This window comes from Sus scrofa, chromosome 9, assembly GCF_054392235.1.
Source record: "Sus scrofa isolate SSC_HxYL_T2T_F1_AM1 chromosome 9, Sscrofa_HxYL_maternal_Yorkshire_Landrace_v2.0, whole genome shotgun sequence".
Taxonomy (NCBI): domain Eukaryota; kingdom Metazoa; phylum Chordata; class Mammalia; order Artiodactyla; family Suidae; genus Sus; species Sus scrofa.
In genome coordinates, this window is record NC_139391.1 from 89,082,752 (window position 1) to 89,110,254 (window position 27,503).

General features: G+C 36.7%; 1 protein-coding gene across 2 annotated transcripts in view; it reads right to left on the reverse strand.

Moving 5' to 3' along the window:
• The window catches only part of AGMO (alkylglycerol monooxygenase), a 668,498-nt gene that overhangs the window by 187,464 nt on the left and 453,531 nt on the right, over positions 1-27,503 (reverse strand). The window contains exon 13 of one of the 2 annotated variants that reach the window (XR_014815905.1): positions 20,059-20,123. The exons of the other annotated variant lie outside the window; for it this stretch is intronic. The gene's annotated coding sequence lies outside the window, so the exon portion shown is untranslated. Of the gene's footprint in view, positions 1-20,058; positions 20,124-27,503 lie in introns of those variants that run through there. 2 annotated transcript variants of the gene reach the window in all.

Here is a 27,503-nt window from a genome sequence, read left to right on the forward strand (position 1 = left end):
AGAATGTGAAAAATACAACAACCAGTGCATATAACAAAAGAAAAGTGGACTCAGATATAGAGAGCAAATGAATAGTTACCAATGAATAGGATGCAGAGGGGCGATGTTGGGGTGGGGGAGAGGTACAAACTATTAGATGTAAGCAAGGCTCAAGGATGTACTGTAAAACATGGGGAAAATAGCCAGTATTTTGAAATAACTGGCAATGGAAAATCACCTTTAAAATTGTATAAAAAATTAAAAATACTCAATAATAAAATTGACCTACCATTTTCTTCCTATGTAGGCTGAATATTAAATTTAAGTATTAAATTCTAAACTGAATATTAGTACATTAGAGAAAATGCAACAGACTAAGGAGAAAATTATCAAAAATAAATGCATGCAAAGATATAAGAACATTATAAGACAGTTCAAAAATAGAGGAAACTATAAAAGCGCACTTGCAAGTCTATTTGTAGTTAACAGCTCAGTAAAATTATTCTGACTGCCTTTTCAAAAATACCATTGTTTTAAAGTTTTTTTTTATAAATGTAGTAAAATTCATTGAGTTAAAAAAATAGGGTTTTTTTTGTTTGTTTTTTTAACTACATCGGCCTTTACTGATCTGTCATTGTTCAAAGGATAGAACTTAAGTCCAGTGTCATTGCAAGCAGTCTTAGAAATAAAGGACTAAAAAAAAAAAAAAAAAAAAAAAAAAAAGAGAGAGAGAGAGAGAGTACTAGGTGTCATCTGAAATTGATTAGAAAATCACACCAACTAAAGAAGAGTCCACAGGAGGGAGTAGAGAGCAAAGCATGTAGCTGAGGAAATTACAGGGTAATCCTGTTGTGAGAAGGCTAGGAGCAGGAAGCAAAGAGTTAGTGGGTGCTTTCTACCCAATGGATGGTAAACAGGTCATCTAATAAGATGAAAATGGCATTATTTTAGTTTTATCATGACTTCACTCCCAATTCGTCCTCTTGGAAAATCTGTACATATATTCCTATTCTCCTGAGTAATACTCTGGATATTTTTAAGACATCTCCAAGAGTAAGACTAGAAAATAATATCAATAAATCATCAAACCTTAAAAGACCATTTTTGTTATATAAATGAACTTTGTATGTGAAAGGAACTTTGTGTGTATATGTAAGCCTTTAAGTTACTAAAAATACCACAAAATTTAAAGAAACTTGTTAGCTTTGAAGGAACTGTATTGTAAACAGTCCCTATGAATGGTTTATTTTATTTTATTATTTTATTTTATTTTAGGCAAGCATGCAGACACAAAAATTATGTGCTACTGATCTTTCAGGACTTAAGCAAGTCACACTACCTGAAAAGTTGCTTTCCACTATTTTAGTTTTCTGTCTTTAAAAATGTACCACACTGTAGTTGAAGCTTCACAGAGTACCATCTGTCACTTATTTTCTGAATGCATGGTGGGTATTTTGCACCAGCAATATTATCCTTATTATATGTATCAAGTAAGTCAATGATTTCTTTCAAATTATGTTTTCTGTTTACTTCCCTCCCAGTTTATAGTGCATACGGAGTGCTATTTACAAAGTTGCTCAACTAACACTTCCTGGTCATTTAGGTGCTTTAGAAAGCAGTTTACTTAGGTATAATGTTTGTATCAAGCTCTCTATTTTAAGGTTTAACATAAATGTTATTAAAGCATTAATAAAGGTAGAATGAAAAAGCAATAATATAGACAGTGCATATAGAAACTTAATTGCATAGAAATACATTTGATTATGTCATCACGAAGAATTCACAGCTGAAGAAAAGATATGATAAATGCTTTGGGCATTCTCCAGGTATTCACAGTATAATTCATAGGATAGTAATACCAAATGTTTTTCAATAAGCTTTTACAAATGAGGTATAATTTACATAGAGTGAAAAGTACAGTGTAGTAAACTGTGATAAAGTTTAACAGCTGTACACACCATTGTAGCTCTTAGGATATAGAAAAATTGTTTCACCGCAGAAAGACCCTTTCTCTTCACAGAAATCTCCACCCATTTCCCTTATAGTCCCTACATCTCCATCATCCCAAAGAAACTACTGTTTTATTTTTGTCAGTTCTAAAACTTCATGTAAATTGAATTATACTATATGTATATGCTGGACCTAGCACCCATTCTTCTACAGTATGATCTCATCTTAACTGTTTCTGCAAAGAACCTATTTCCAAAAAAGGTGACATCACAAGGTTTTAGATGGACATTAATTTTGGGAAAATACCATTCAGGCAAATATATATACTATATTGCGTGATCTAGAAGTGCCTCCAAGCAAGAATCAAGGTTATTATGGGCATATGTGTTTCCCCTCTACAAAAATTTCTCCTGCTCTACCTATTGTCCAATACCGAAAAGCACTTTAATATACTTGTTCCAGGCTCTCAGTTGTTTAGTGCAGAAGGGCTAGTCTGATACTAGTTACCATATCATAGTCCAGAAGTGGAAATTCCTCTGAATACAAAAAGTTTAAAAAGTTTTAAATAAAAATTCCAAATGCAATTTATGTTGATACTTCAGTAGAATTTTTTTTCTAGGTTCTGGCTGTGGAACCAACCTAAACTCAGAACACCAAATCTTCAATTTTCTTCTCTTTATTTTGGTATAAAAAGCTACGTGCACTGGGTCCTCTGAGAAGCTGATCCTGAGACAAAGTTAGGAGTACAAAAGATTTATTGGAAATCTATACTAATGGAAGGAAAGAGATAGAAGCAGGATTGGGAAGGGGGAGCCATCACATACCCTAATGCAGAACTGACAAATTCTGACAGCTCAATATGGAAGAGAGATTAGCCTGAGTCTGCTTTGGACAGAAATGACTGGGCCTCTGTATCACAGTGTTTCTCAGTCAGTGACTGGGGCCACCAGAAGAAGAATGTGATCTTAGCATTAAAGTAGAGGCTGGCCTGAAGGAGTCAGCAATGGAGGCTATTGGCTAACCAGAGCTCTTGCAACTGGTCAACAAGTCCTTTCTTGGAGATCTGATTGACACATTTCCAAATCTGTTGCTGTCCTCCCTTGTGCCACATGAGTCCACTGGCCCATACACATTTGAGGAGCCCTTATCCAGAAACCCTGCCTTAGTGAAGTGGCACTTAGAATGATGACGTTAATGTCACTGGAACGTTTTCTCTTTATTTCACTTTCCAAGTTACATTCTCTTAACTCTCGGCCTTTGCCTCTGCTGCCCCTGGTTGCATACATGGAGATGAAAGAGACATTCCTTTCCACAGAGCTCTGAGTCACTGCTAACATATCCTTCTTGGGCACTGCATTTGACTATCCCATTTGAATGGAAACTAATTCTCTTTCCTGATTGGGACAGGAAATAACTCATTCTCAAATCAGTGGCTACCACAGCACATATTCGAGGCCTCATTAATCAGCTTCAGCAATGATACCACATGAACAAGGAAGCTACAGGCTTACTACTTGGAGGAGCTTTGGTAATCTAGTAAAATGTCAAGATTCATCCAGTTTCTGGAGGAGCCATACTTGTTAATATAGTGGATACAGGATAGAGACTATAACCACTGCATTGCTTATATTTCTGCTATTATCCCCAGACATAATGGCTGGAGAGATAACTCAGAGACTTCTACTTGGCCTTCCGTACTAAGATAGCTCTTACTGCACAGGTTAAGAACTCAATATATTATATTGTCACCTATGATAGTGACTATATAAACTATCTATACCAATAACATTCCATAATTGTGGAAATGACTAATAATTGGATCTATGGGCCCAGTGGATCCACCTTACTCACAACTTTGGTTGGGTTCCATTTACTACCTAACCTCTCCATGGTTAATAACCACTATAATAGACTTTCAGTTATGTATGTATCAATGCCACCTCTTTTTTTTTTTTTCCCACAGAATGGAATTACCCTAGTATGCTATAGGTCCTATTGTGGAGTCTGAGTGTTTAGAAGATTTAAAGGTTATTTTGATGGTGGGACACAATGATCCTTGATAGATGAAAATGGAAACTCTCTGTTTTAGCTCAGAGGAGAAAAGGCTGAAGGTAGAGGGGGCTGCACCTGAGACAGGATAAGAGCAAACCAGAGTTGTAGCGGGCAGCTTACATACACAGCAAGTGTGATGGTGTTGTGATCTCCTTGTATACTAGCTAAATTTAATAATTTTTTCTGGTACCTGCTTCTGAGTCAATTAAGGAAGGTGCATAGTGGCTTGGAGTGTGATAAGAACTTGATAAAGGTAGTGGTTGGGGTGTGGACTTCAATCAGCTTCTCAATAAGGGGAATGAACAGGCCTTTAGCCAGGGCCTGAAGACAGGGTCAAGACAGCATTTGGAAAAAAAAAAAAAAAAAATCCCAACAGTGGGGAGTGGGGTGAGGAATCATTACAGTTTTCATTTGTCATGGTCCTACAGGGTCCTTCCTAGAGACACATTCAGTTCTTCAGTCAATAGGCTATGAGTCAGAAAGCTGGCAAGGGAGCATGCTTTTTGAGAGCAACAGTGCCACTCTACTCTGGTCATCTATTTTTGCTATAGAGATAAATAAAGTAGTGTTTTATGTGTCCTGCCTTTAGGGTCGGCACATTAACATAATCCCCTCCATAACTTTCTGAGGTTCAGACACCCTAGGCTGCCACTCTCACTCTGTGAATCATTACAAAATTTACCACTGCCCCCCACCCCCTGGGGCTTCAGTTGTTAAAGACCATCCGGGGTCTCTATCATCCCATGGAGTCATCATCCTCTTAGTTACTAAATGAGCCAAGCTCTGAGACAGCCTCTTCTGTAAGCCAGGACACACAGAGGAAAGGCATGACTGAATTTCTCATTGAAGCTAGTGTCCCTTCCCTTTGCATTGCTAATGACCTTGTTGAACTGGGTGTCTTTTGGGTCTTCCCAGAAATGTGATCTTTTGACATCATCAGGCTTTACCGAGAATACCCACTCATTCATGGCCATTTCTTGGGGCCTTTTAATTCATTTCTCAATTATCTGCCAAAGCATTGCAGGCATTTCAACTTTGTCCAGCAAAGCCATTACTTTCTAGAGGTTTCAAGTACCACCCCAGCAATAAATTTTTAGGATTCTTTCTGTGGTGTTAAACCCTGTCTCTCCAAAGAGACCCTGAGTCAGTTAAGACTCTCTTATCCAGTCTTACATGACCCTCTTGATAAAACACCCTGAAAACAGTCTCACTGGTACTCCCACACCCTGTCAAAATTTGGCAGCTAATTACAATAGCTCTTTTCACATATAGTCCTCTTTCCCTCTTAAGATAGGTGGAATATTTGTGACTAAGATACACTGTTCTTAGTCACCAAACATGTGGTGCAAATCGCAGACGCAGATCCAAGCCACGTCTGTGACCTGCACCACAGCTCACAGCAACACGAGATCCTTAACACACTGAGCAAGACTAAGGATTGAACCCACTTCCTCAAGGATACCAGTTGGGTTCATTACTGCTTAGCCAAAATAGGAACTCTTTTTAATGTTTGTTTGTTTTCCCCAAAGCCAATTTCATTTTATTAAGGATTTTATGAATGCTATCCTTACTTATTTTATTTTGTTGTTTTTTAAAGTTTTATTTTATATTGGAGTATAGTTGATTTACAATATTGTATCAGTTTCGGTGTACAGCAAAGTGATTCATTTATACACATATCCATTCTTTTCAGATTCTACTCAATATTCTGTAATAACCTATACAGGAAACAAATCCTAATGTTAATTCGAGAATCCTGGTTGTACTGTGAATCAGAAGCCAATTTCAGAGTGATCCATTAAGGACAAGTGCCCCATTGATTTTGTTGTATATGAACTATCCATATGTAATTCAATATCACAAATGCTTTTTCCAGCACCACTTTATTGGCACACTACCTTTATACAAATGCCACTGTCTTCTGCTGGGAACACTTACTATGTTACAAATATAAACCAGACTTATTTCAACACCTCACAAAGTCAAAGGACACAATAACTGGGGAGATTAGTAAAGAAGATAGTAAACAGAGCTACAGAGGATGCAACTAAAACATGTGAAAAGAACAGTTTTATTTATTTATTTATTTATTTATTTATTTATTTTTGGTCTTTCTAGGGCAATGGAAGTTCCCAGGCTAGGGGTCAAATTGGAGCTGCAGCCGCTGGCCTACACCACAGCCACAGAAATGCCAGATCCAAGCCACATCTATGACCTACACCAGAGCTCATGGCAATGCTGATCCTTAACTCACTGAGTGAAGCCAGGGATTGAACCTGCGTCCTCATGGTCACTAGTGAGATTTGTTTCCAATATGCCATGACAGGAATTCCAGAAAAGAACAGTTAATACTGAGAAGACTGGTGAGCATTTTGTGAAATAATAAACCTATGATAGGTGAGAAAAACTAAGGAGTATCAGTAAGACTGTACAAAATCCACTTTGAGAAACTAAACTCAGGAATACAGAAGGTGTCGCAGGCTAAGGAATAATGTATAGAAAAACACATCAATTAGATAGAGGATGTTAACTGGATATTTAGAGAAACAAGAGGGAGTTCCAAGTTGAAATTCTGTGTTACATTTGCCAAGCCAGGTCTATTGCAAAGAGATGAAGAGCATGCAGTTATTTAAAGCAGAGACAAGCACATTTCCACACCCTTTTCCTTTTCTTTCCCCAGGTGAGTGGATCTGAGGGAAGGACAATGGGAGGACTGAGGTATGTTCCTAACTAGTTCCTAACTAATCAGAGAGCTGTTTTTATTATCTGCCACAAGAAGAAAGTATGTCTGTGTTTAATTTGCACAAAAATTTGGAGCTAGGCCATTACAAAAAGAAATGGACTCACAGGCATAGAAAACAAACTTATAGCTACCAAAGGGGAAATGGGAGGGATAACTGTGAATTTGGGATTAACAGATACACACTACTACATATAAAATAGATAAACAACAAGGATCTCCTGTGTGGCACAGAGAGCTATACTGAATATCTTATAATAACCTATAATGAAAAAGAATCTGAAAGAGTAGATGTAAAATTGTACATGTATAAGTGAATTGCTTTGCTGTATACCTGAAACGTAAATCAACTATATGTCAAAAAATTTTTAAATAAATAAACAGAAGGTTATAAAATGAATACATGAGATAATGGGCGATGATTACCTAACATCATGCCTATCAAATTTTAGCTCTCAATAAATAATTATACTGATGGGAAGAGATAACAAAGGGGACCCTGCCAATCTTAAAAAAAATTGGAAGTAGGCATTTCTTGAAGACTAATATTAGCAGATTTTAAAAAATCTGGTGGTGAAAGTATTTGAAATCTTTTATCACCTCCCATGTTGTAACTTTATGTTCTACAATCTTCAGATTATGGCTTGTCTTGTCTAGAATTTGTCCACAAAGAGAGAATGCATACAGAAGTTTGGTCCCTTTATAGGAGCCTTTGTACTTTTTACTCTGATCAGTAAATAAGCGTTTTTGTTATAGACACTGGTGTCTGAGTTTAATTGGATTCCACCTGTGAGAGATAGATGTAGCACTATTTGATACACTAAATGTGAGGTTTCTGAAGTTAGGTGGTTGAAGGCTAATCTATGAAACTGGCTAATTTTGCGAATCTAAGGGCCAATTTATAAGAACACACGATTTCAGGTCCCTTATTTACGGTGAGATGTCTTTGAAATTTTCACATAACTATGAATATAAATAATTATTTGAATCTTCTAGAACAAAAGTTTTATGAGTGCAAGCAACTTTGCTTCATTCATTGATTTACTCCCTAAGTGCCTAGAACAGTGCCAAGCACAGAGTAAGCACTCAATATGTATTGTTAACAGCTCACTGTCATTGAACAAAACTGTTGCAGCATATAGTTTTAGTATAAAGTTTTAGATAAACTTGTATTTCTACAGATAATTTGTCATTATGGATTTATTTTTTTTTGCACTCTTGAATAATCCCTAGGCATCCTGAAGTATAAAACACCATTCTCTATTCTAGAATTTATTATTATAAGCAATATGCAATGGCAACTCTGAAAATAACACAGTTAACATTCCGACTCATCTAAAATAATTTAGTTTACTCTCAGCTGTTTATTTTCTTCATTTTTGTTTTTATCCATACGGATTTTGTTAAGGAGGGTAAGATATTTCCATATTTGATATACTATTTTCTCTAGGGAGGCATTTACCATGTGTTGAGGGATTTCATGGGTGAAATTACAATTTTGAATATAAATGGAAAAGTTAGCACAACCAATTTCTGTCTTACAAGTGAGTAGAGAAAAAGGTTTGACTCTTCTAAAAGACGGAAAAGTTGGCTTACAATTTTCTGTCTTTCTTGCTGTTATAAAATGCTTCTGAATTCTAATATGCATTAGGATTTCAGGTACTCCACTGTAACATACTTGAAACTAAGTAAAAAATGTTTACAGTAGTTACACTGTAAATGGATTCTTAGAGTTTTTTTAAAGTGTGATGCTTTTCTAAATATTCAAAGAAGACTGAGTCACCTTTCAAGGTAAAGTGCTCTCAAAGAAAGGGGTAAAGTATAAGTCAAAAAGTGGTGAAGGGGGTTAAAACTCAAGCACAGTGCTGAGCTAGCATGGTGACTGCTTTGACTGCCCAGCATGGCTTTCTCTCCCACGCCTTCTTCCAGTAACAACTATGTCCCCGCTGCCTACAGAGTGAGCACAGTACCCAGGCCTTCTCCACAATAACGCCGAGGCACATGACCCAGAAGGACAAATCAGTACCCTCTTCTGGAATTTTTATGAATACTGCGGGTTCAAAGGGGAGTTGATTCCTGCTCTGTAAATTAATATGCATAATGTAAAGTTGCAAATTGGAGTGGCCATTTTTCCAGGCCACAGGACAGAAGTTTTTCAATGGAAGGATAAGGAAATACTAAACTGAGAAATAGGAAAGGACATCGAGAGAAAAGCAGGTTGCAATGAGAGCGGTTCACAGGGGCATATTAAGGAAGTCTGGTGTGTCAAGGAAGCTTCTGATCAGTCAATTTGTTTGGGCTGCTGTAACAAAATACCATGAATATTATTTATTTCTCATAGTTCCGGAAGGAAGTTCGAAAGCCCAAGATCAAGTGATGGTGGATCCAGTTCAGAAAGAGTCCATTAATCCATCTGATCAGAACCTCCTATGATCTCATTTAACATTAATTACCTCCTAAAAGCCCATTTCCAAATATAATCACATCAGGGGATATAGCTTCAGCATACGTAATTCATGAGTACATCAAGTCAGTCCATAGAAATTACCAAGTGTGATGCATTTCTTCACTTTCCTTAATCTCTCCCACATTAGTGCCTTTATGCTGCCTTCCTCTCCACTTTGCTTAGTTAACTGTTACTCATTCACAGCTCAGTTAATCATCATTTCTGCATGGAAACTTTCTCTGACCCTTCTGATTAGGTGACATCTCTTTAGTGCACTTTCATTTTATGTTCTTATATTGCCCCAAGCTTTTCTTTTGGAGGACTCTCATAACTGTCAGTTTATTTGTGCAAGCACTTGCTCCAGGTCTGTTTTCCTATTTTGACTCTAATATTCTCGGGGCCAATGACTATGCCTGGTGTGCTCACTGGTGGTGTACCTGCAATTTTATCACAGCACCTGGTATGTTGTAGGTAGTAAAAAGATGTTTTTTGAGTGACTAAAAGGATAAAATATAATTATGAGACAAATCTGGTTATAAAATAAAGACCAAGTACTTTAGAGGCAGAAGTAACAGCATATGCAAAGACTCAGAAATAGATTCTTATCTCAATGAAGGAGTTATATAAAAGAAAACTACAATGAGTGAAACATGGAAGGTGAAGAGGGTGAAAAGCTTGGAAGGGATCTGCTTCGGTAGATCCTTTTTATTCCTGAAAGAGAATTTTATCTTTTTCTTTCCTAAGAGAAATGAGCAAACATTGAAGAACATTAAGCAAGAAAATGGAATGCTTTCTTTTGCATATTATTAGAAGCTCTCTGGCTCCTCAGTGGGAGATAATCAGACAAGAGTAAGATGGATATAGGTAGAACAGAGGGGAGGTCTTATAAGAATGTAGAAAGGAGATAACTGAAACTGACTGAGGTAGTAACATGGAGATGGAAAGCCAAGAATACTAAAAGGTGCTTGAATGATGATATACAATCAGTTACGTTTAACCTATAGTAAGACAGTCCAATATTTTTTTAATAACTGACTAATGCTCCCTTTTGCAAACAATACGTCAATTTTTCTATTTATGTCAAAGCTACTCAATATATACTGTTATGGTTAAGATTATTTAGTGCCAAGAAAACAGAAATGAGGAGTATTAGTCATAAACGAATGGAAAGTCAATGATTTGCTGTTAAAATCTTTCAGGCATTCAACTTTATGGAGGTTCTGCAACCTGCTAAGAAAGGAACCAACTCATAAAAATACGTAAATGCACTTCATAGTGTTCAGGGTATGCTTGCTTATATTTGCCAGTATTAATAATAAATTCCAGAGTTTAAATCAATAAGTTTACAAATGAGAAGTACTTTACTGAGGGTTTTGTTTTATATTATCTTTCCATAAAGTATGAGATGCTTAATTCCATTAAGCATTACCAACCTCAGTGTGAAGCTTATAAAAATTCTCTTTAAACAGAAACAAGGTTTCTGAAAGACATAAACTGTTTTACTCTTTCTCTTGTTCTTCCCCTGACTTTTAGTCAACAATCAGGTGTCAAGAATTTCCTTATTATTTTAAAACTAATTTGAACAGTAGTTAGATACGGGTAGAAAATACCTGCACAATGAAATACTTGGGTCAAGATGCGTAAGTGAACACCCAGATTTTTCTCTACTCCTTTTGTAAAACCTATTGAAATGCCAAAATAAATACTAATAAAAAAATACCTGTGCTGGTGACCTCAGAAGATTGCAAGGACTTAGCAAACAAGAGAAATGGGTCAATTGTGAACTAAAAGGAGTCAGTAGGATTGGGAAATTTAGGGTAACGGAAGAGTTGGTCATTCCATGCCACTCAAAGATAGGAAACAGCTCCAAAGGTGAGTTTTTAGAAAAGAATCTTGGAATCAACATCAGAAGGGGACTGAGGACTGTTTACTTTATGTAGTCTGCCAAAAGGTGGGGAAAAACCTACTCTTATTTTCTTTCTCTAAATGCTTATTTTCTTTCTCTAAATGCTCCAGTGTATGCCATGGCTTCAAAAGTGGAGTAGAGCTCACTAAATGAAATGAGGATGTTTTGACGTGGGAAATTCTAAAAAAGAACACTGGGGTCGTCGAATGTAGAGCATAGCCACAAGGAAAAAGGGTCTCAGAAATAGGAAACTATGAAAAGAAAATTCACCTGGTCCTAATAGTCTTGCTTTATATTTTCACATTAATTTTGGAAAAATGTTATTTTCCACAAAAATAACTTGCTAAAAATTTGATATGGACTATATTAATTATACAGAGAAATTAGTAGGGAAATCACAACTTCACCTTATGAGCCTTTCTGCTTTTGGTATGGTATGTCCTACCATCTATGTAGGCTTTGATTCCTCTTTCTCACGTTTTATAGATTCCACTGAAAAGTTCTTGCACATATTTTCATATTTATTACCAAGTATTACCTATTTGATATTAACTTAAATGCTGTCATTTAAAAATATTTTCTATTAATTGATCTTATTTGGAAATGCAATCACATTTTATATATTATTTGTCTAGGAATCTTGCTGAATTAACAGATATGTCACATGTAGATTGTTTTGGGTTTTCCACATACACACATGTGGTAAGTGTTTAGACATAGTCCAGTTCTCTTGAGTATACACCTAGTGTGGGTGTACTATGATAACTCTATGCTTAACCTTTTGAGAAACTTGTAAAATCTTTTCCAAAGCTGTTGCACCATTTTACATCCTCACCAGTAGCATCTTAAATTTCTAATTTCTCTGCTCTCATGACTTATTATATGCCGTCCTATAGTGTTAATTGATATCTAATTGTGGCTTTGATTTGCATTTTTCTGAGATGAATAATGATGTTGAACATCTTTTTATGTGCTCACTGGCCAGTTTTCAGAATAATGTTTATTCCAACTCCTTGTTCATTATTTAATGTGGTTACTTGTCTTTCCTGTTCAGTTGTAAGGTTTTTTTTTTCCAGTATATTCTGGATATCAGTCTCCTATCAAATATATGATTTATAAACGTTATGATAAAGGGATTATGTTCCAAGAAGAGGCAATAGAACTAAATTTCAATATACCTAACACCAGAGTTTCAAAATACATTCAGCAAAAATGGACAGAATCCATATACAGTGTAAGGCTTAAGTGTAAAACCCATTATTATATGCTACCTTGACATCTGATGAAATCAAAAGGTCTTGGAATGGCCTAATTGCAAGTTCCCCTCTGGACTTTGATATCATAAGTCCACTATCCAAGGGACCAGGCACAGTTCCTACTTATCTCCAAATACCTGGTTTCAGTTTCCTGCTAGGCCACAGGTTTATTCAAACAAACCAAGCACCTCAACCATCAGAACAAGGGGTCATCCTACATTCTTTTGGGGGGGGGCATGCCCATGGCATATGGACATTTACAGGGGTCAAATCAGAGCTGCAGCTGCCAGCCTACACCACAGCCACAGCAACTCGAGATCCAGGCAATGTCTGAGACCTACACAACAGCTCATGGCAATGCCAGATCCTTAACCCACTGAGTGGGGCCAGGGATTGAACCTGCATCCTCATGGATGCTAGTCAGATTTGTTACTGCTGAGCCACAATGGGAACTCCCATTCTACCTTCTTGGTTCTACAAAGTCTGCCTCTCACCATCCCTGCTTGTTCATCCTTCCAAGTGTAAACTTGGCTGGTCCTGAACAGTGTGCATTGTCCACACACTCAGACTCTGAGTTCATGTGACTAATAAACTGCAGTAATGTCAACTAGTTAGTGTCACTTGTCATGTGTTTGGCCATCCTACACGTGGGTGGCCTAAGGAGGAACTCCCTCCTCACCAGTAGGGTGAATAGGGAGCAGCTGAAATAGCTGGCATAAAGGACAGCATAACCACACCCTAAGACACTTGATAAGGTTTAACTAACTGCTCTTGGCTCACTAACTGATTATGTGATACACTTCACTGTGTGGGACAATGGCTGTCATGTTTGTGCTTTTGCTTATGGACACTCTATTGTCTCTTTTGGGTGATGACATCTCTTTCAAGACTAAAACACTCTCATCTCTAAGGTAAGGATTGCTATTAAGTGACTCAACCCCCGTACGACCTGCTGTCAGGTTCAGAATCTATTTGGCAAGTCATCTCTGAGGATCTCGCTGTGAAGGCAGGAAAGCATAGCTGCTTAACCAGTCTATGCTTGTACTGCACTCATCAAGGGTCAGGCTAGAGTTCTCTGGTCAATGCATCTAGCTTGGGAATGTCACTGGGTACCTGGGGCAGCCATAAGGATATTTGTTTGTCATTGTGCACCCCTGCCAGACAAGAAAAAATTAAGCATGGTAGCAGGTTGCTTAACAAGGGTCACTGTCATTCACACCAGAGTAGTGGCCTTGCCTCTTTCTGTGCTACTGTTTCACTTACTGATGTCATGAACACTGTTAGAAAGCAGGGCTAACAGACTCAAAAATACATGAGAATTTAGAACATGACAAAGGTCAAATTTTAAACATTTTAAGCATGAATTGTCACATAAACCCTATGGAAAAACTTCATTGTGATTTGGGGGTGGGAGTATGATGTGGGATTTCCAACTCCTTCCTAATGCAAACCAGAATGGAATCACATTTTAAATGTACTTGGCCAACTTTGCTCAAGGTCTTCAAGAGACCTTTAAGAGGCTCCACTTTTCAATGTAGGAAGCCAGCTGCCAAGAGCTAAAGATGCTCAGGCCAGACTACTAAATGATGACACACCATACGGAGAGAGAAAGGACATATGGAGAAGCACAGAGGACAATGTCAGACAAAGACATAACACCTTCCCGTAACTTTTGGCCCAGTCCACCCCATATGGAACAGAGGAATTGCTCAGATGAGCTCTATCAGGATTCCTGATGCAAATATTACAATAGATAATTAATCACAATTGTTTTAAACCACTAAGTTCTGGGTTGCTTAGTTATGTTAAAAGAGAAAAATCGAAGGAAGGCAGAAGGGATAAGGGAAAGAATATAACTTTTGATGTGAGTGCTAAAAATAAAATACGTGGTTGAATGAGGAAAAAAATTAAATTTAAAAATTTGTAACCATAAAAATAATAGAGAGAGAGAGAAAATTAAAATTAGATTGAGGAGAATCTTTTCAAGTTAAATGTATAACTCAGGGGCCATAGAAGCATATTTTATTTTGACTGAATAAAATTTGAAAAGGTGAAAAGAGTAAATAATATTATAAACAACACAGCAAAAATCACAAAGAATAAATATAAAACAAAAGGTTGCAAAATAGTAACTTCCCAAAATTAATCTACAAAATTAGGCCTGAATTAACAAAAATACTAAGTTTAGCAGGGGATGTGATTGTGTTTTTTGTTTTTTTGTTTCCTTTATAGTGTTTGACCCAATCAATATTTATTGAGGTAAACATTAGGTTACTTTTAGAGATGGGTTATCATTGCATAGCATATGGAAATGATCTTTAGTGTTTCTTATATCCACATGGTCAGGTCCAACTTCAGTTATAATTTAAATAATAAAGCATCAATTAAGTAATTATAATATAATAATAATATTATCTAATGCTAGATGACCTGATGAAATAAACCTTTTTTTTTTTTGGCCTTTTTTTTGTCTTTTTAGGGCCGCACCCACGGCACATGGAGGCTCCCAGGCTCGCTATAGCCGTCAGCCTACACCAGAGTCACAGCAACATGGGATCCAAGCCTACGACCTGTAGTGTGTCTGTGACCTACACACAGCTCATGGCAATGCCAGATCCTTAACCCACTGAGCCAGGCCAGGGATTGAATCTGCATCCTCATGGATGCTAATCAAGTTCGTCAACTGCTGAGCCACAATAGGAACTTCATGAAATAAACTTATATATTCTAAAAATTAAAGTAAAGCCATCTTGGAGTTCCCACTGTGGTACATTGGGTTAAGGATCTGGCATTGTTTCTGCAGCAGCATGGGTTCAATTCCCAGCCTAGTGCAGCAGGTTAAGGCTCCAGTGTTGCTGCAGCTGTGGTGTAGATCACCACACCTGGCCTGGAATCTTCCATATGCCACAGGTGCAGCCCCCCTAAAAAAGATACATATACATATATATGTATATATATATATATAAAACAGAAAATCAACTATAATAAAAACTTTTTAAAAAAGCAAAAAAAAAAAGGAGTTCCCGTCGTGGCGCAGTGGTTAACGAATCCGACTAGGAACCATGAGGTTATGGGTTCGGTCCCTGCCCTTGCTCAGTGGGTTAACGATCTGGCGTTGCTGTGAGCTGTGGTGTAGGTTGCAGACGTGGCTCGGATCCCGCGTTGCTGTGGCTCTGGCATAGGCCAGTGTCTACAGCTCCGATTCGACCCCTAGCCTGGGAACCTCCACATGCCGCGGGAGTGGCCCAAAGAAATAGCAAAAAGACAAGACAAAACAAAAAAAAAATACAGTAAAGCCAGCTATTGGAAATAATATGTATATAGTTATAATTGTATAAAATTTCAAAAGAGTAAATATAACATCAATTAAGTAACAAGTTCAACCAAAAGACATCCCTTAGAATTAAAGAGAGAAAACAAGTCAAATATCCTGCTGAGTCTGTAAATATTTGGGATTTAGCTGCTGTAAGATTTAATCAAACGTAAACATCACCCTGAATCCCTAAACCTTCACATTTTGCCTCTCATGCTCTCCTGGGGACCTGATAAGAGAGGGAATTACCAGACTTCTTTGGGCCACTGCTCTGGGCTGCAGGTGGAATTTTGGACACAAAGGGGTCATGTGGAAAAAGCTGGATTCCAAACTCTAATTTGCCTGTTGTGACCATTTCCTTTCCTTAGATTATAGAGTTTTCTCTTGGTCGAAATTATAGCCAACAAATTTTCTTGTACTATTTCTCATGGTAACTGATCCACCTTGGGTTGAAGGAAATGGAACGTCCAGTTGTTTCTCCAGGTCTTTGGCGATGTTTCTGTAGAAGTCAATATTTTGATCTATAAGGCTAATGTTTTCATATACTATGTACAGTTCCTCCTCCATTTCTAAGAAGTATATTTCCTTCTCAGTTGATACTCTGCAAAATTGCACTTTATACTACTGATTTAGATCAGCCTGTGTCTGGAGAATCGGGGAAAGCTTTTGAAGCTCACTTCCAAACTGTGCATTTTCTCACTGCATAGAAAGATGACTGCTTTGTTTGGGAACTTTTAAAATATTCATTCTTTCTTCCATTTAATTGTATTTAAGGGGACATTTAAGTTAACAGCATCAAAGAGCTTCTTCAATTTGACTTCTGACTAATAATCTTGGTTTCCATTTTTCTTTTTCCTTTTTTGGCTATCCTGCTGCACATGGAGTTCCTAGGTCAGGGATCAGATCAAGGCCACAGCTATGACCTATGCATAACTGCAGTAACACTGGATTCTTTAACCACTGTGTCAGGCAAAGGGGTGGGGAAGAATTGAACCTGCATCCCTGAGCTGCAGAGACATCAGGCATCCCATTTCGCCACAATGGTAACTCCTTGGTTTCCATTTTTTATATCATTTTTGTTCAGTGCCAACTTGTCATCATCTATGTAATCTTTTCTAAAGAAAGCAGGTAAGTTTATCACCTTAAGCACAGGAGTTCAATAAAAGATATTTAACTGGCTCTCTTTATAGTTGACCTCCTGTTCCTTTGTGTGCTGATGTTTTCTATTCCTTCGATTTTTGCACTCTTTTCCTTTCAGCATTTTTTGGGGCAAGCAGTTGAACATCCTTATCAAAGACATTAACTATTTCTGATTTTGTCATATAGTCTTCTGAAATGACTTTAAGATATTTGAGGCCTCAGTCACTTAAGATTAGGAAGTTTGATGACTCTTTTGAGTGATTGCGATTGTCCTTCAAGACTACCATCATCAAGTCATAAAATGAAAGTTTTGGTGACTCTCTTTTCTGTTCTTGCTCAAGAAGGTCTACTGTGTTCCACAGGGAAAAGGCAGATCTGTTTGCATCCTACCAAGTGCTGACAAACACAGACTTTGTAACTTCAGGGGACTGGCCTCCACCACAGATATCTCGAGGGCTCCAAAGGCATATGAACTGGGTCTACCCTTCTCACTGACTACATGACTCTTCAACTCAGGGAGCAAGCCTCATAGTTAGCTCTTTTTCCCTCAAAGTATATCATTTTTAAAAAATAATAAAGCAATTAAAGCAGCACATATCAAAATTTCCAAAGGAAAAATCAAGCACACTTGAGCCTTGTGTCTGTAACTGTGATGACACCATCTGAGCACTCCACAGCTGCCACAGGACAGGCTGGAAAGACATTTTTGTGAGCATCAGCAGCAGGACAGGCCCTTCATGGCTTTGACCAGCACCCTGTGGGATACACTTCCTGCCTAGAACTCTGTGAATATTGCACCTTAAAACAAGTCTCTGACATCTAGAAGCAACCATCAGTGGGGCTGGCTATGGGGCAAGAAGGAGGTTGAGTTTATAAACTGGTTCTCTTTAAATTTGCTCTGATCATTGAACAAGTAGAAAGGGTCATACTGTAGCATACTAGGGGAAATCTAGTCTGATTTCCCTAGTCTTTAGGAAAAAATGATTACAGCCAGAGAAGACCAACCTACAGGCTGTGATCCACAGTTGAACCACAGGGAGTAGGCAGAACCAAGTCATAATCATAGAACTAAAAGTGAATTAAACTGAATTTCCACTTCTGTTTCTCTTCCATAGCTGAATGACTGGAAACTTCAAAATCAAAACCAATATGAGGAAAATGATGCAGATTATAAATTATCATCCTTTGGAATTTTCTACTTAATCCCAACTATCCGATGAGGTTGGCAAAACCATGAGGCTGAAAATCCTACCAAGCCTCTCATCCTATGAAGTGGATAAATGTTAAAGGATAAACTTATGCTTGGGCAAGTTAAATGGCTTGGTCAAGGACAGCAACTATTAAGTTGTGGTATTGGTTCTGAAAAAAAAATCAGCTGACTCCAAGTTTAGCGTTTCTTTACAAATACTTCTATATTGCTTCATATGAACAACCTACCTACTCACTCACCCTCATTTTAAAAAAGCTTGGTAAACAATGGCTAAAGACCACACAACACATTCTCTAATCCTATCATTATTCTTTTAATATTTTAAATGCAATAGTAAAGTGTCTACCAGGTGTTATTTACCCATTACTTTGATGATCAGTAATGGTACAATACCTATGGGACAAGCAGCAGTGTTAGAGAAAAATTCTGGTCAAAGCGACAAGCAAGTGAAAAGAAAGCTGCAAAATATTGTAAAAAGTGTTATCCAAGAAGGTAGTACAAGCCAAGGGAGGACACCCAACAAGCAGGAGTTGGGGAGAGGCGATGGAACAAAAGCTCAGTACTATGGAGAAGTACAGTGAAGTGAGTTTAGAAAGGAAAATGGAAATTAGCTAATTCTAGTGCTAATACCAGAGGGTAGAATATTCAAGGTAAAGGAGAGAGTACATTAAAGATTGTAAAAAAATAAACCTGTGAGTTTCAAAACCACAAACAGCTCTACGGTTGAAGCACTGGGCATGACAACTGAAGTGACAGGATATCTTTGAGCACACCATCATAGGGCAATTGCAGTAAAAACCTGGCCAACATGAAAGGAGCTTGTAAGTCATCACTCCAGTCTTTTTTTTTTTTTTTTTTTTTGTCTTTTGTCTTTTTGTCTTTTGTCTTTTTGTTGTTGTTGTTGTTTCTATTTCTTGGGCCGCTCCCGTGGCATATGGAGATTCCCAGGCTAGGGGTTGAATCGGAACTGTAGCCACCAGCCTACGCCAGAGCCACAGCAACGCGGGATCCGAGCCGCGTCTGCAACCTACACCACAGCTCACGGCAACGCCGGATCGTTAACCCACTGAGCAAGGGCAGGGACCGAACCCGCAACCTCATGGTTCCCAGTCGGATTCGTTAACCACTGCGCCACGACGGGAACTCCTCACTCCAGTCTTCATATCAAAAAAAAAAAAAAAAAAAACCCACAAAAACAAACACAACAAACAAAAAAATAAAACAAACAAAAAACCTGAAAAAAGTATGTTTTGAAATATGCTGAGAGCTATCTGTGTTCTTCAACAAGAAACTTCTCTCAACAAAATCTATTTTATCAGAGCCTAACTGCCTGGAATTTTACCAAATCATAACATATCTGGTAGAAGGGAAATATACAAATACAGCTTTCAACAGCCTTTGATATGGGGAGAGAAATACACAACTCAGGCTCACTAAAAGACTGAGACCTAATCACAGGCATATAAAATGTTTCCCTTTCCTAGAAAGTCTTAGAAGTCTTAGACCCTCTTTAAGGACTCTCTAGAGACACCCAAAGACAACATGGGAAATAAAAACAAGGAGATTAAAGGCAAATTAGCCTCTGATACCACAGCTACAGCAAAGAATAAAGATAGCTTTACTTTTTAGCCTAACACTTTACTTTAAAGCCTCACACTGCCTATCTACCCCAGTTCCTTTAACTTAATATAGCATGTCTGTATTACAATAAGAAATTATAATATGCACTAAAAAAAAAAGTCTAAAGAGACACAACAAGTACCAAAAACCAGACTCAGTTATGGCAGAGATGTTGGAATTATAAGCCTGGGACTTTAAAACATCTACACTTAATATGCTAAGGGATATAATGGAAAAAGTGGACAATATATGAAACCATATAGGTAAGAGAAGCAGAGAAATACAACTCTAAGTAATAATTAAAACAAATGCTAAGAACATACAAATTACTAATGCAAAAATAAAAGACTAGCCATCATCACCAATTCCATATACTTTAAAAGGGTAATAAAAGAATATCATAAATAACACTATGCTCACAAATTTGATAATTTAGAATAACTAACCTGTTTCATGAAAGATGCAATTCACCAAAAAGTCACACAAGGAGAAACAGATAATCTCAAGAGGCCTAAATGGATTAGAATAATTGAATCATTAATTCATACCTCTCCAAAGATAAACTACCATGCCCAGACAGGTTCATTGGTGAGTCTACTAAATATTTAAAGCAGAAATTATACCAATTCTCTACAATCTGTTCCAGAAAATAGCAGAGGGAATATTTCTGAACCCACTCTATGAAGTCAATATATTACTCTAATACCCAAATTGGCAAAGACATTAGAAGAAAGGAAAACTGCAGACCAGAATACAGGTACTTAAACCCTTAACAAAACATCAGCAAATCAAATCCAATGATGTATAAAAAAGAATTATACACCATGAATAAGTTGGATTTTTTCTAAGTAAAGTTTTATTCAACATTTGAAAATATTTACATACATTGAGAATATTTTTCTATGTGCATACACATCTAAAACTGTTATACGTTCCATTTTATCACTATAAAGTAATCCTCTTATAATCCACCAAATGGCTTGAGTGGAAAATGTGGTGTGGCTTTAAGTAATGAGACTACTGTTTTCTAGATATGCAATTTGAAATAAAGTTGAGTCCACTAAATTACTCAATTTTGCCTGTTATTATACCAGAATTCTTGATTTTTACATGTTTATTGATATAGTTGAACTCTTTAAGTCACCTTATAATTAATGTTTTATCTTTAAATTTCAGAAAGAGACATGTGCATCCTGCATGAGAGATTTACTAACAGTGGACCAATCTTCTTGTCAAGGACAATTAGCAACACTGATAAAGAGAAATAAATCCATATTTATCAAGACTAGTAATGACTTGAGGAAATAGTTATATGGTAAGAAGAAACTTTCCACTTCCCTGTCATGTGCTGTAATTTTTTGAATTTTTAAACATTAACAAGACTACTTATTTGCTTTACTATATAATGTATCTTCAAGAGTTCAAAATTATTTCAATATTATCTTCTTTATACTTCTAGAAATAGTCTTCAAAATTTTTACCCTTGTGTCCTTAAATGTTAAGTATAGTTCATAAGAATCTAGAAATCTAAAATCTGACCGTTGCAAATCCATTGTGATTATACATCCAAACAACAGGAATTTTAAATTGATACAGTTGGCATATAATCTGTTCTACATATTGGCTTCACATAAAACAAAAATCTAATCAGATATCAAGTTTCTTAGTGAGACAAATTAGGAATTTGGGCAAATAAATTGTAATCATGTCTAAATCTTCTGTGAATGCAAGCTTGTATGTTTCTTCCTTGGTTTCATGTGGGTCTGCTCTGCACTAAAGAGGCAGAGAGGCTCAACTTGCTGTCAAATAAGAAATGAAAACTAATCCTTGCTGGCAACTGTGTATCTGTTGAGACTGAGGCGATGACACCTTCTTCTAAACACTCAATTTTCCAAATGTTCCTTACCAAAATCTTGTATTTTCCAAGAAAAAAACTGCATCCAGTTAATTAGTAAATAATATTTTAAAGGGTCTAATAAAGATATACTAATATGATACCTCAATTTATACATGATTTGCTTATATACATAGGAGGAAATTTAAGATATATTTATATACATCTTTTATAAGAGATGTTTTTTTCTAAGTTTTGGAAGAATACTACAGCAGTCCCCTTTTATCCGAGGGAAATACTTTCCAAACTCATAGTGGATGCCTGAAAGTAAAAGCAGTACAAAATTCTACATACACTATGATTTTGCCTAAATGTACATACCTATGGTAAAGTTTTGGCACAGTGAGAGTTTAAAAATAATTACCAATAAAACAGAACAATTAATATATTGTAATAAAAGTTATGTGACCATGATCTCTCTCTCTCTAAAAATACCTTTTTTCACAAATGTACTTCCTTTTCTTGACCCATTTTTGCACTCTGGCTATACTTTTGCAGTTTGACATGTGACAGCAAAACAAACATGCATTTCTTTTCCCTTTGTCACAATTTCACAGACAGATTTGCTTTTACTGTACATCTTAGCGAGCTCAGCATACAATTTCTCTTATCTCATTAAGTTGAAATTTTTTATTTTTCATTTAAAGGAAGCACTTTAGGAGTTCCCACCACAGCAGAAATGAATTCAATTAGGAACCATGAGGTTGTGGATTTGATTCCTAGCCTTGCTCAGTGGGTTAAGGATTCGGCGTTGCCATGAGCTGTGGTGTAGGTTGCAGACACGGCTCAGATCTGATGTTGCTGTGGTTGTGGCATAGGCCAGTGGCTACAGTCTGATTCGACCCCCAGCCTGGGATCCTCCATATGCCATGGGTGCAGGCCTAAAAGGCAAAAAGTAAATAAATAAAATAAATAAATAAATAAATAAAGGAAGCACTTTATGGTTTCTCTTTGGCATATCCAAATTGCCAGCATCAGTACTCTTGTAAGTAAAACATGTGTTACGTGAACACGAGCACTGCAAAACCAGGCATTATATCTGATAACAAAGTCTGTTACCAAGTGACTAAACAGTAAGTTACACTGGACCAAAGGATGATTCATGTCTTGGGTGAGACAACGTGAGATTTCATCATGTTACTCTAAATGATGTGCAGTTTAAAACTTATGAATTATTTATTTCTGGAATTTTCCGTTTAGTATTTTTGGAACTCGGTTGATTATACATTAACCAAAGCCACGGAAAATGAAACCTCGGATAAGGGGAGAATACTGTACTCTAGAATAATGTACTTTTCTAAGTATGTTTTATTACATGATGTAATTCAATTTGACATGTCACAGTAACACTATATCAGGCTTAGGGCATTTTGAAAATAAACATTCTTGTTCAAAAGACTAGTAACTCAAGATGTTGAAAATACCCACTTTGTAAGATTTGGGGGATTTTTAATCTCAAATTTGTAACAAAAGTCAGTAATTTTGCTATATCAGTCTTTCTTAAATGAATGGTTTTTCTTGTTTGATTTTTGGAAGTAAGTAATTTAAGAGAAGTTCAACTTTGACTTTTAGAATAATTACATATTTCAAGACACTCTCTAGCATATAGAAGTGCTATGATTATACAAACGATTTTTCTACCATTGAGGCCTTCCATCTAGACTGAAGGATTATCATTTTATTAAGTACACTAGACATTTATCCGCAAGGTGAAATATACAGAAAAAAAGAGTTATCTATGACTAGGAAACTTTGTCGAAAAATTGGATCCATCTTTTTTTGGTCAAGTTCAATTTTGTAATAGAGTAATACCCAATATTTTGTAGAACAGTATAATCTGGCTGGAATGGACTTGAACAAACATTTGGTTGAATAGTTCTTCATTTAACACAGTACTGGGACCAGAGAAATGAATACTTATCCAAATTCTCACTATTCATGAGAGAAAATATCAAATCTATAATTTGGGCTGCCATGTGTTTGTCACTCTATACCACATACAGTCCTTCAAGCATGCCAATGTCCTCTACTGTGGAACAAAGATGCCAGTGAGAGTGAAGAAAAGAAGTGGCCCCAGGCATCCACCAACAGTTTCATTTTCAGCATCGACAATGTGTTTTTGAAAAAGGAACTAAAATTATTGTGAAAAAGGATCTGAACTTGGAGTCAAAGTCAAAAGCAAGTTCATAGACACTTGTTTGACCACAAACAAGTCACTTAAAAACCCTAAATGTGTTTCTTTTTCTGTTTCTGCCTACTTTCCTTCATAAGAATATAAGAATTAAACACTGAATTTGAAAGCTCCCTGAAATACGTAGAGTGCTGAAAAGTGTAAGGCATTAAGGAATTGTATTAAGCGTTTCTAAAGCTGGATGTGATGGATTTAACAAGTGTAGATTCAAGAAGCAGACCTAGCAATTTATCTCAATTTTCAATGTGTAAAATATGCATAAATTAAAATTTATATTAATGATATTTCATTTAATACTTTGTTTATATTTTAAAGGATTTTTTCCCCTAATATCCTTAATCCTCTCACAGAGACCTGTACATTACAGGCTCAAAAAATATTGTTTATATTGTATAACATATTTTAATTATATATTCATATATAAATAGAATTGAACAGTTTTAGTTTTATTTTGTAGAATCACTATTGAAGAGAAAAATGGAGCAACCCATGAAGTGTGAAGAAAGAAATTAAAATATAGAGTTCATTTTAATCTCCCAAAGGAAATAACCCCAGCGCTATACAGGCACTGATGTATATTTGAATTTATTTATCTATATATACCATAATACCACCTAAAACCCAAAGCAGAAGTTTCCACTGTGTTGCAGCAGAAGTGAATCTGATTAGTATCCATGAGTATGCGGGTTCAACCTGGCCTCACTCAGTGAATTAAGGATCCGGCATTCCTGTGAGCTGCAGTATAGGTTGTATACAGGGCTCGGATCCCACCTTGCTGTGGCTGTAGTGTAGGCTAGCAGCTGTAGCTCTGATTCGACCCCTAGACTGGTAACTTCCATATGCCATGGGTGGAGCCCTAAAAAGCCAAAAAAAAAAAAAAAATGAAATCCCAAATTAAAAACAAAACAAAGCATTTATATTTTAATTCTGTGTTTTGCCTTTTAAAAACAAATAATCTGTGAAACCAAACACATAAAAAGATTATAATAATAATAAAGACATTTAGAGTATAACAGAGTACAGGGAAAGTAATACTAATAAATTGTAGAAAAGTACCACAAAGTTTCAGTTCAAAATATATTACTCAAATAAAAACTAAACTATGTACTTTAACATATTTGTCAGTGATAAATGTTCAGTTACTTTGCTTTTGGAATAAATGAGCATATTAATATTCATCAATTTTTTAATATTTTAATGATTTTTATGTTTTCTTATAGTTGGTTTACAGTGATCTGTCAATTTTCTACTACACAGAAAAGTGACCGTCACACGCACACACACACACACACATAAATACATTCTTTTTCTCACATTATGCTCCATCATTCTCCATCACAAGTGACTAGATACAGTCCCCAGTGCTATGCAGCAAGATCTCATTGCTTATCCTTTCCAAATGCAATAGTCTGCATTTATTAACCCCAAATTCCCAGTCTGTCCCACTCCCTTCCCCTCCCCCTTGGCAACCACTAGTCTGTTTTCCAAGTCCATGAGTTTCTTTTCTGTGGAAAGGTTCATTTGGGCCACATATTATATTCCAGATATAAGTGGTATCATATGGTATTTGTCTTTCTCTTTCTGACTTACTTCACTCAGTATGAGAGTCTCTAGTTCCATCCATGTTGCTGCAAATGGCATTATTTTGTTCTTCTTTATGGCTGAGTAGTATTCCATTGTGTATATACACCACATCTTAATCCAATCATCTGTAGATGGACACTTGGGTTGTTTCTATGTCTTGGCTATTGTGAATAGTGCTGCAATGAACATACAGGTGCATGTGTCTTTTTCAAGGAAAGTTTTGTCCAGATATATGCCCAAGAGTGAGACTACAAGCTTATATGGAAGTTCTTTTTTTTTTTTTTTTTTTTTTTTTTTTTGTCTTTTTGCCTCTTTTTGTCTGTTGTTGTTGTTGTTGCTGTTGTTGCTATTTCTTGGGCCGCTCCCGCAGCATATGGAGGTTCCCAGGCTAGGGGTTGAATCGGAGGTGTAGCCACCGGCCTACGCCAGAGCCACAGCAACGCGGGATCCGAGCCGCGTCTGCGACCTACGCCACAGCTCACGGCAACGCCGGATCGTTAACCCACTGAGCAAGGGCAGGGACCGAACCCGTGACCTCATGGTTCCTAGTCGGATTCGTTAACCACTGCGCCACGACGGGAACTCCATATGGAAGTTCTATACTTAGTTTTCTGAGGTACCTCCATACTGTTTTCCATAGTGGTTGTACCAATTTACACCAATAGTACAGGATGCTTCCCTTTCTCCACACCCTCTCCAGCATTTGTTATTTGTGGATGTATTAATATGACCTTTCTGACTGGTGTGAGATGGTATCTCAGAATTGTTTTGATTTGCATTTCTCTAATAATCAGAGATGTTGAGCATTTTTTCATGTGCTTGTTGGCCATCTGTATATCTTCTTTGGAGAAATGTATATTCAGGTCTTTTGCCCATTTTCAGTTGGGTTGTTGGATTTTTTAGCTACTGAGTTGTATGAGTTGTTTGTATATTTCAAAGATTAAGCCCTTGTCAGTTGTATCATTTGAAACTATTTTCTCCGATTGTGTAGGTTGTCTTTTATTTTTTTATGGTTTCCTTTTCTGTGCAAAAGCTTGTTGGTTTGACTAGGTCCCATTGGTTTATTTTTGTTTTTATCGTCATTACTTTAGTAGGTGGATCTCCAAAATATGCAAACACCTCCTGCAGTTCAATTTAAAGAAAAAAAAAAACAACCCAATAAAAAAATAGACATTTCACCAAAGAAAACATACAGAAGGCCAAAAAACACATGAAAAGATGTTCAACATCACTAATTATTAGAGAAATGCAAATCAAAACTACTATGCGGTACCACCTTACATCAGCCAGAATGGCTGTCATCAAAAGTCTACAAATAATAAACGCTGAAGAGTGTATGGAGAAGAGGGAACCCTCTTAAACTGTCAGTGGGAATGAACACTGGTGCAACCACTAGGGGAAATAGTATGGAGGTTCCTCAAAAAAAACTAAAAATAAAACTACCATATGATCCAGCAATCCCATTCCTAGGCATTTATCCAGAGAAAACCATCATTTGAAAAGATGCATGCACCCCAATGTTCACTGCAGCAACATTTACAATAGTTAAGACATGGAAACAACCTAAATGTCCATCAACAAAGGAATGGATAAATAAGATATGGTACATATACACAACAGAATATTATTCAGCCACAAAAAAGACTGAAGTAATACCATTTGTAGCAACATAGATGGACCTAGAAACCAAAGTACTAAATGAAGCTAGACAGTGAAAGGTGAATATCATATGATATCACCCATATGCAGAATCTAAAAACAAAAAGGATACAAATGAACTTATTTCCAGAACAGAAACAGACTCACAGACTTTGTAAAACTTATGGTTACCAAAGGGGACAGGTTGTGGCCTGGGAGACCTGGAATGGGGGTTGGGATTGGCACATGCACACTGAGTTATATGGAACAACTGGCTAACAGGAACTTGCTGTATAGCACAAAGAACTCTGTATAGCACAGAGATTATCACAGATTATTCCATGATAATTTGTATGGGAAAAGAATCTGAGAGAGAATGGATACATGAATATGGATGACTGGGTCACCTTGTTGTATAGCAGAAATTATCACAGCCTTGTAAATTAACTATATTTTAATAAAACAAAATAATAATAGCAATAAAAATAATTTCTACAAAAAAAGAATATACAATGGAGAAGACAATCTCTTCAATAAGTGGTGCTGAGAGAATTGGACAGCTCCATGTATGAGAACGATATTGG